General features: G+C 48.9%; 1 long non-coding RNA gene across 1 annotated transcript; it reads left to right on the top strand.

Annotated features, from left to right (window-relative positions):
* Window positions 1-852: 852 nt before the first annotated feature.
* LOC125425556 lies at window positions 853-7,937 on the top strand. Its single transcript, XR_007243384.1, has 4 exons — window positions 853-1,284; window positions 1,695-1,728; window positions 2,950-3,102; window positions 7,866-7,937. It is a non-coding gene; the product is annotated as an uncharacterized LOC125425556 (long non-coding RNA).
* The last annotated feature ends 2,753 nt before the right edge of the window (window positions 7,938-10,690 follow it).

The following is a 10,690-nucleotide window of genomic DNA, read 5'->3' as shown; positions in this document are numbered from 1 at the left end:
CTGAGCATGCACAAGCACCCTCCACCAAGTCTTCCAAACCAGACGTGGCACAAGATACAAGACCAGTTCTGACATCTTGTTCCCAGACTGGCTGATTTGGAGTGCCGGGTGCCCCCTCTCTGCTCTCTGCACTGTTTTACATCAGGGTAACCCTCATATTGAGGGGCCCGCCATTCCTCCTTTTTGGGGAAGGTTTTAAATGTGGGTTTTCTGGACGCTTCTTATTTGATTGTATTAACTGCTGTTTTATATGGAGTTTTAGCAGTGGCATATCTGCCTAGGGCAGGGGTAGGGAACCTGCAGCTCTCCAGACGTTCAGGAACTACAATTCCCATCAGCCCCTACCAGCATGGCCAATTGGCCATGCTGACAGAGGCTGATGGGAATTGTAGTTCCTGAACATCTGGAGAGCCGCAGGTTCCCTACCCCTGGCCTAGGGACAAGGGGTACCCCTTGTCCCTGGGCACCACTCTTCTGGTCACGTGGGGGGCGCAAAATCGGCCCCCCATGTGACCAGGAAGTCCTGCTGTCTCGTCGTTTTTGCATGCCTTGACCCCGTCCAAGGCACGCAAAAATGATGAAACAGCAGGACTTCCTGCTGCCTCCAAGCCCCCTCAACCCTGCCCTGGACTCCTCCCTCCCTTCCTCCCCCCTGCCAGCTGGGTCAAAGGCAGTGTGGGCGGAGCAGAGGTGGGCAGGGCAGGGGCAGAGCCTGGGGGTCCTGGAGACAATTTGTCTCCGGGCGCCATTTACCCCTGGTACGCCTCTGAGTTGTAGTAAGTTTTACTGATTATTAACCGGATGGAGCTTATGTTATTTGTTTACTATGTTTTTGTATGATTTTCTCCTTTATTCAGCACTGTATGAATTTTATGTTGTACACCGCCCGGAGCCCTTCGGGGATGGGGCAGTATAGAAATCAGGCAGTATAGAAATCAGAGAGAGAGAGAGAGAGAGAGATAAACTAGGCATTTCTCTGCTCATCCCCCTTTCCCTGGGTCTCTTTTTGTATTTTTATGAAAAAAATATGGGAAAATTGGGTGTTTTTTTCTTCCCATAGTACCAGAAGAAGTGTCACGAAAGCTCCTGCAGTACCTGTTGTTAGTCTTTACGATGCCATTGAACTGTTGCAATTTGTTCTGCTTCTCCTGCCAATTGTGGAGCTTAACTGTTGGGATTTGTTTCTCCCAGGGGACCCTGACGATGATCATTGCCAAGGATGTGAAGAGCCGGACCATCTCACCTAGTTGGTACCTGTCTGGGGCAGGCAGCACTGCATCTGCTGTAAGGCCCTTGAGTCGATTGTGACCAGGCGGTCCAGGGTGTGTGGCATACGGGCAGGGCTCTGCTAAATGGGGAGTGGGAGCAGAACTCCTGCTTCTCAGGCCAAGGGGGCCGGGACGTGTGAAACGGGGTGCTTTGGCCCCCTGTAGCCGCCGTGTCCTGGGATGCCCCTCCCCTCCCCTTCTGTCTGAGTGGAATTGGGTGGCCAGACAATATAGGGTCTGGAGTTCTCACAGGTGAGCCGGGGAGGGTGGGGGGAGTCCTCAGTTGCTCCCTTTTGCCTGCCTCGGGGGCCAGACCCCCATCCCTTGTTGTGGTTGCTGTGGGCCTGTGCCTCACAGCCTGTGGGTGAGAGCTGACACATTGGGAGAAAGACTGACGAGATTTTTCTGCCCCTCTGTCTGGAGCAGGGCCCGCTGGAGAGGAGTTCATCAAAGCCGCTGGGTAAGTGTTGGTCCCTCCTTACTGGCGTAGTGGTTAAAAGCACGTGCACACTAATCTAAAGCAGTGGTGTAGTTGTTATGAGCAGGTGCACTCTAATCCGGAGAACCGGGTTTGATTCCCCGCTCTGCCACTTGAGCTGTGGAGGCTTATCTGGTGGACAAGATTAGCTTGTGCACTCCAACACACACCACCTGGGTGACCTTGGACTAGTCACAGTGCACTTGAACACTCACCAGCTGGCTCCATGCCTGTCCCACCCTGACCTGGTCACAGTGATCCACACAGCGGTCACTTCCACGTGAGATTACTGTACCTCGCTCTGCTCATCTGGACATGGCCCACCCACCCTAGCAGAAGGAGGTGGAGGGGAGAGAGAGGGAGGGATGGCATGCAAGGGAGGGGGAGGGATTGAGGGGTGGCATCTGGATATGGACCACCCAACCTAGTGGAAGGAGGGGAGGGACGGCATGCAAGAGAGGGGAGGGAGGGGGCTACCTAAAAACTGCACCCCCTGCAGGTCACAAACTGAAGAGGTGATATGATAGCCATGTTTAGATATTTGAAGGGATGTCATGCTGGTGAGGGAGCAAGCTAGTTTTCTGCTGCTCCAGAGACTAGGGCCAGGAGTATTTGGGATTCAAGGAATTGAGAGGAAAGAGAGGATTCCAATTAGGAAGGAACTTTTGCCTTGACATTGGGGCATTTCCAATTCCAGCTGTGGAGTGCACTGCCACCAGTTGTGTAAGTAGGGAGTCCTGCTTTGGAGGTTTTTAAGCAGGAGGCTGGATACAGCTATCCTAGCCAGGATTACTTTGATTAAGTGTATTCCTGCATGGAAGAGTGGGAGGTTGGACTGGATGGCCCTTGTGGTCTCTGCACCAGCTCCTACTATGAGTCTGTGTATTCTGCTCCCTAGGTCTGTTTTGCGAGAAAAAACCTACTAGGAGATCAGTCTACTCTCTATCTCCAGACTGAAGTACCTGCAGCCAGGGGGCAGACTTGGAAATGCGTGGCATAGATTTGTGTATGATTCTTTAAATGTATAAATTATGGCATAATGGTTGTTATTAGCCACCCTGAGCAAATCTTATGCCAGGAAAGAGAGGGGCAGAAACCTAATAAAATAAAATATTGGTGGAAATGAGAGACTCCGACATTTACTTCCATTATAGAGTGGGCAGGCTTTTACCAGTCCCACCTTAGAGTTTTCTCACCTTGCAGGGATGATTCCAGAGTTCCAGTTGATTACTACAGAAAGGAAATAGATTGGGAGACTCATGGAGCTCAGCTCTGGGCTGGAAACCAAGGTCAGCATGGTGAGGTGTAAGCCTACACATCAGACCCTCCTATCACCCACATGGCACGTCTGGCTGGGTAATTGTTATGCTTGTAAAATTCTGGCATCGTTTGCTGGGTCATTTGTGGAAACAGAAAGCTGGACAGATATATTGATGGGTTCTATTCTTTTTTTAAAAAAATGATTTTTTAAAATTTAACATTTAATATAGAGAGAAGCAAATGCAGTCTTACAGTTTTCATTATAATGAAACTCTGCACGTACACTTTTTTATTTTCCTCTCTATCCCCCAATAATATTAGAAATCCCAAAAATATATAATTCCCTTTTTAGCCTCCCCTCACCCGCCCTTCCCACCTTCTACCTTCTCCCCCTACTTATATTGTAAGTAAGCCCACCCCCTAAGAGCCCTTAGGGGATGGGCAGTTTATTAAATTTAAACATGGCAGCAGCAAAGGCCAATATGTGGTAGTAGTGGTAGTAGTGATGAGTAAGGCCAACAACCAAGCTAAAGAGCTGGCAGCTGTAAGAATCAACCTTAACCAACAACAGCAACAACAACAGTGAAGTAGTAGTAGTGAAGTGCGTGGTGGTAAGTGTAGTAGTAATAATAATAATAATAATAATAATAATAATAATAATAATACTTTTCCCTTCCAGAGAAAAGGAAAAGGAATGACAACCTAGGTAGCTTTTCAAACTTTTTTAAAATCCCAAGCTGGGGAGGTGGGAATTTTCCTTCCCTAAACCCTAAGGCTGTACATACTTATAATTATATAGATAGACAAAGTGTGGGTTTTCCTATTCCCAGTGTCTCAAACACTTGTAGCCCAGCATGGTCAGGAACACTTATAAAATCCTGAATGTGGTATAGACTGACCACTTAAATCACAGCAAGCCCTGTTGAACTCAGTAGATTTTCTTCTAAATAAACACATAGGATCAAGCTGTCCACAAGGTCAGATTTCCCCCTGAGTAAGACAGTGGTTTGTATGCCATGTGCATGGTCACCCAGTCTACATATCTGGGTTGAAAAAGGAATTTTCCCCTAGGTCAGATTCAGTGGCATATCTGCCAGAGGGACATGGGGGGTCAATTGTCTTTGGGCGCCCCCATTAGATCATGTGGGGGGTGCCCGGTGGGCCCACGGCACACTCCCGGTCTGGCTGCTTCTTCAGGCCACTGGGCACCCCTCGACCCGGCCCCACCAGGCCTGACCCCGTCAGGCTGCCCAGGACCACCAACGGTGGCTAAGGTAAGTGGGGCACAGGAGGGGGCGGGGGGACACCTGGAGCAGGTGTTGCCCTGGGCACCATTTTCACCCAGTACGCCTCTGGTCAGATTGGCTAAGTACGAAGATTGGCTAAGTACGACTGGGAGAAGACCCACACTCATCTTTTCTCTTGTCTACAGTTTTAGGGGGTAGGCATTTTGGTCCGCAGCAGAAGAGTCAGATCTGAGCCCAGCAGCACCTTAAAGACCAACAAGATTTTGGGGGCATAAACTTTGGAGACTGAAAGCTCCCTTCATCTGATATTGTCAAACCCGGATCTATGATCCAAATCAGACTTGAAGGTTAAGTAGCCTTTATTGGTAGACACATGGGTACAAGGGGGAAAGGTGGTTCTTCCAGAAATTTCAAACAACCCCAATATATCAAACCCTGTTCCTTCTGCACCCTCCCTAACCCGAATACTATCCCACACTACAGAAGGCACGAAAGACAGGAATGCAGGATGGACTCAAGGTCAGAAGGCTGAGTAATGTTTCCTAGCCCTGGGAGCCTCTGCAGCCATTACTCCTAGGGCCGTGAGAGTACAGACCTTTTGCACTCCAGATCTTATGGGCTACAGATTTCCCATCAGGCCCTACCAGCATAGCCAATTGGTGAAAGCATACTTTGCTGATGAGAAACTGATATAATCCACTGTAAGATATAAGTGCCAAAGGTTCGCCACCACTGATCTAGGGAAAACAAAAGTATTTTGCCAGCATCTCAAGCTCCCCATCCTCCCTGGTGTGTCTCTGCTTGATGCCAGCCTCCTGCCTGACAGATATCTTCATCGTCTATCTGATGAAGGGAACGTTGACTGTTGAAAGCTTATACATGAAGAGCTTGTTAGTCTCTGGGGTGGTTTGATTTAATCCAGCTGCTCTCTCCTGCATGGACTCCTTCTTTCAGTCAGACCTGGGAATCAAAAGGTTTGCCCTCAGTCCCTGGTGATGCAGATAGCCATCTTTGTGTGTTTAAAGACCCGCTCTCAGGGTTGTTGTTCTGTACGATTTCCTGGGATGAGAGAGTCCCTGGCTGCCAGACCAGAGTGGTGAGGTCAAGCTCAGCTTGCCAGTGGGTTCAGGGTTTTTTCTCCCAACCCAGGCTACAGAGAATGCTGGAACCCCTTAAAATGAGCAGGTTGGATCAGACCAGAGTCCATCTAGTCCAGCACTCTGCTACTGCGCGGTATTACCGGATGCAGCACGAGGAGCTCTGCAGGATGCTTGAAACCAAGGGCCTTCTGCTGCCTGCTACTCCCAATCACCTAGTCTGCCTAAGGCATTTTGATCAGATCTGGATCAAAGAGGGATCAAGATGGGTAGCCATAGTCGACTTCTCCATAAATCCATCCAGAGCCCCTTTTAAAAGTACCTTATCCAGGTTAATTGTATCCCACCACCTCCTGGGGCAGCCTTCTTCAAACACCAATCCACAGCCTGCTTGAAGAAGTGGCTTTTCTTTTATTAGTCCCTAGATTCTTCCCCCTGGCATTTTTCAATGAATTGCCCCCTGGTTTCTAATGTTGTGCAGAAGAGAGAAGGATTTATCTCTATCAGCATTTTCCTACCCCATGCATAATTTGGGCTTTAATCCTATCCTCCCTCAGATTCTCCTCTCCAAATTCGGGAGTCCCAAACGCTGCAGCCTCTCCTCAGCAGGAAGGGTGCTCCAATCCCTCAATCATCCTGGTTGCCCTTCTCTGCACTTTTTTTCCACCCTCTCAGCCGATACTCCAACACTTTGGGATTAGAGACTAGACACGGAACACATTACTCAAAGTCACGTTAGCACCCACTGCTTTATATAAGGCAGCATGACAATCCTTGCAGTTTAACCTCAGCTCCTCCTTTTCCTAGTACGTTTCCCCAGCATAGAGGTTGCCTTTTTCACGGCTGCCATACATTGAGTTGGCAATTCCCATGGGACCTCAACTTCAGACGCCCTTCGTCCCTTTTCCTGGTCTCTGTGACTGGTAAAACGGACCCCTGTAGCATGTATGAGGTTGGATACCTTCTGCCCCTATGTGCATCCTTTTACATTTTACTACACTGGGCCTGCATTTGCCACGTTTCTCGGCCCACTGCCCTAATTTATCAAGGTCCATGGAGCTCTTCGTAATTATGTGCTTCTCACGCCTACCTAGATTTGGCATCATCCATAAACTTGGTACCCATGCTACCCACCCCTACTGAGGTCACATTTGCCAAGAATAGGTTAAAAGGCGCTTGATCCAATTTTGGCTGCAATTCCGGCACTGGAGGGAAAGAGCTTTGTAGCTTGTTCCTAGAGTGGGTGGCCATCATCAGATCAAGGTCTGTACGGTTCAGCATCCTGTCTGCACTTGTGGCTAGCCAGGTGAGCTCCATGAATCAGTCTTCTGCTGCTTCCAGCCTGGAGGGTTGGTTGATTCATTAGTGGACTTCTCCTCATTGACATAACTAGGGAAAATGGAGCTCGGGGCAGACTCTGAGTCCCCCCCCCCATGGGCCCCCATGCTGTCGCACCCCCCTTTGCCCTACTTACCTTAGCCAGCGGCAGGGCCTGGTGGAGTGGGGCAAGGGGGGAAGGAGGAGTGTGGGGGTGATTTTCTGCCCCCAATGTGACCTTAACGGCATCCGCCCAGGGTGCCTGTCTCCACCCGACCCCATGGTAGCTACGCCACTGCTGCTCATCTTACATGAATTGCAAAGGCTGTCGAAGCCAATGGCAGCCCCGCACAACTTGCCGCAGTGAATTCTTTAAGCAAATTGTGTCACGATACAAAGACAGCTTTTGTTTCGTCTTTCCTGAATCTGCCCTCTGTCGACTTCTCTGGATGACTCTGAGGGCCAAACCAGATGGGATGCTAGTCATATATTTGTCACAGGGATTGGCAGCCACAAACCGGCAGTAAATGCACCACAACGCCCTGATTTGAGTAGGTTTTGCTGACCTGAAACAGCACCGGGGGGGGGGGGGGCATTATTTGCTCCATTGGGCACTTGCATGTGCCAGCTTCAAGTCCTCACCAGCCTCTCCACTTTAGGAGCAGCAGTGGCGTAGTGGTTAAGAGCAGGTGCACTCTAATCTGAAGAACTGGGTTTAATTCCCTCCGCCTCTGCCACTTGAGCTGTGGAGGTTTATCTGATGAATCAGATTAACAAACTCGCCATCCAGCACATGGCCTGCCAGCTGGATGACCTTGGGCTAGTCACAGCTCTACGGAGCTCTCTCAGCCCCACCCACCTCCCAGGGTGTTTGTTGTGGGGGGGAGGGAAAGAAGATTTGTAAGCCCCTTACAGGAGAGAAAGGGGGATATAAATCAAACTCCTCCTCTTTTTCTTTATTATTTCTATGCACCAGGCTACGGACCGCCAGTTATGTCTTTCGCCGGTTTCCTCACTTGTCCGGAAATCAGCTGCCATCGTCTCTGCGCCCGGGAGGGCTTGGAAGGGGAATAGGAAGGGTCAGCTGTGCGCATGTGCTTTGCTTCTGGCCCAGGCCCCACCTTGCTTCCTGGTCGGTCTGCCCAGATGCAGGCTATGCAAGTGACCTCTCTCTCTGTGCACTCTTTCTCTCTGCCAGGCAGTGGAGGCGCTGAGCCACTCCTTCACTCTGCTGCATCAGGAGAGCAACCAGCAGCAGGCCCGAATCCGGCAGCTGGAAGGTGAGGCACCAGCAGGGAGCTCAAGACCTAAGCTACCAAAACCCGACCCGCCGCCCTTTGGCTGGAGCTGCAGCGCTGGCTGGGGGTTTTGTGCTCCAAAGGGAAACTACTGAAGGCTGTTGGGCAGGGGGGTGATAAGGATTGGCCTGCATGTCTTTTGAGAGCCAGTGTGGTGTACTTTGTGTAGTGTATAAGAGCAGGTGCACTCTAATCTGGAGAACTGGGTTTGATTCCCCGCTCTGCCATTTCAGCTGTGGAGGCTTATCTGGTGAACCAGATTAGCTTGTGCATTCCAACACATTCTACCAGACCACGGCCACACAGTCTGGAAAACAACATTTGACAAGCAACTTTGCATCATGTCCGTATCAATGACTACAGATCAGAAGCGTGTGCATTCTGCCGGTTGATGAAACTGAATCACCTTTGTTCTGTTCTCCAAGCAAACTAAATTCAGGTGCCTTGCACTTGGCCAGAACAGAGTGTAAGACCCACAGACAAATAAGCAACAGTTCAAAAAAGGTTTAATAGTACTGAAAGTTTAGGACTCTGACTCCTCCCATGAAGTCTAACTAAGTAAAGAATACTTGCGATGCTGGAAACAGTTGGAGATGAGTAGTGTTAGTAGGTAGCTCTTATTCCCCTTTTCAAATTTGACAGCTACTTCCGGTCCCGCCCCCCGAATTAAAAGGGGGCGGTGAATTAAAGGGTGTGAATTAAAGTGGGAGGGGATTAAAGGGTGGAAAAAAAATGCTTGAAATGTGAGTTTGATTTTATTAGGGTTGTGTGTGGAAATTGGTTTGTGTTTTAACGAGAGGCTGTAGTCTGGGGCAGGGATCAGAGAGTGAAATGGTAGTTTCCCCCAGAAGCTGGTACAGTGAATGTAATGTTTGAGAAGTGGACTTTGCCAGTTTTTTACACACAGTGGAGAACACAGAAAAGTACCCCTCCTCACCCCCTTTCTCTCTCTTTCTCTGGAAAGCCTGTTTCACTAGCGGCACCCACAAAAAGCTGTACCTCAACAAACACTGTTTTTACACGCTCTGTGGAGAACACTGTGTGAATAAGCAAACCCTGTCCTTTAAAATCCGGCAGCACTCTGTGTTTTAAACCTCCCAAAAGGTTTTAGGAAGCAGAGAGCCAGCCAGAGTTCCCAAAACTCTACAAAAGCTGTCCCTCTCCACACACCCCAGTGTTTTAAATCCCACAGCACCCTGTGTTTTACACACTCTGTGGAGAACACAGAAAAGCAAACCCCCTCACCCCCTTTCTCTCTCTTTCTCTGGAAAGCCTTTCACCTGCCGCGCACACCTCTCCCACCCAGTGTTTTAAATTCAAACAGTCCTATGATTTTTACAGTCTATGTTTTTGCAGCCTGTTATACATATTCTTTCAGTCCCCAAACTGTGAGCCTTTTGCTAATGCCTGCACTTCTCAAAATTCGCTGGCAGAAACCAATGCATTTCCAAAATACACAGAAGGATACAACAACCCCCTGCATCAGAGATCCACACAGCATCCTTCCTCTGTAGGGATGGAAAAACAACATCTGGCATCCGGCCAGAAGCTAAAAATAGCTCACATTCCCAAAACTGCTTTTGCCCCTTTGAAAAGTTTCCTGTAGGAAGCAAAATTAACTCACACACTTTATAAAATGATATCAAATGGGCGTGAACCATCAGGATAGGGAATACAAGTTCTGAGGTGTTTCCTGCAAGATGCTAAAAATAGTTCACCCATCCCCCAAGCCTTTTCACATCCCTCAGCCCGAGTGCAAAGCAGAATCTCTCATTCCAAAAGTAAAGAGGCTGGCAGCCCAGAGCCTCCAACCCCCCCCCCCCTTTGAAAAACCATGTGTGCCTGTGTGAATGTTGAAAACGTGGGACAGGCGGCTGCACTTTTTGCACAGTGGCCAAGTGTTTTCAAGCAGACATTCACAGTAGAAACGCATACACACCAACCCTGCAGAGTAGACATGTCCCAATAAACCATGCAAACTTGGCCATTTCCTTACCAAATGACGTGTGCATTTTCCCATATGTTAAGACTTTTTTAAAAAAAAGAAAGCCCAGAATCCCCATTGTTCTGAATAAATATTGACTTTTTATCTGAACAACACTATACAAAGTGCAGGGCCATTATCCGCGGGTAGGTTTAAGCAGTAAGAAAATGTGCAGGCATCCTGAAACTGGATAACCAATGTGTTGTAGCAGTTAAGAAATCACAGACATTCGCACGTAGGAATCGGTTTTTATTTAATTATAATTTCATAGTGTGAATTTTACAGTTTTATATACCCCCTTCTAGGTTTTCATGCAGAGCGGGCTACGGCATTAGCCCACAACACACCCAAGTTACAGCATTCTAAAGTTACAGTTACACGTGTTGTGAAGGAATGTTCCCACACGGTCTGTTTCCCCACCCTTCCTTGTAAGCACCCAGGATGGTGGTGAGGTGATCAGTAGCAGCGCTACTGAAATCCCTAGGGAGTTTGTTGTACATTTTACCACGAAGCATGTTAGGTGACCAAAGCCAGTCACAATTCTTCAAGGGCACCTCACCGGCGCCTGTTGTGGGGAGATTGAAAGCAGTTTTGAGGGTCTTTAAAGCTGGGGTCTGAATGAAAGCAGTTTGGTCTGAAATCATGGGCAGAACCCCAGCACTAGGAAAGCACACAGCCCTAGTTTTCAGGGGGGAAAGACACGCACACAGGGGACAACTGTGGAATCAGGCATTCAGCCGT

This window comes from Sphaerodactylus townsendi, unplaced genomic scaffold, assembly GCF_021028975.2.
Source record: "Sphaerodactylus townsendi isolate TG3544 unplaced genomic scaffold, MPM_Stown_v2.3 scaffold_763, whole genome shotgun sequence".
Lineage (NCBI taxonomy): Eukaryota > Metazoa > Chordata > Lepidosauria > Squamata > Sphaerodactylidae > Sphaerodactylus > Sphaerodactylus townsendi.
Note: the sequence above shows the minus strand (reverse complement) of the source record. Positions and strands in the feature narration are given on the sequence as shown.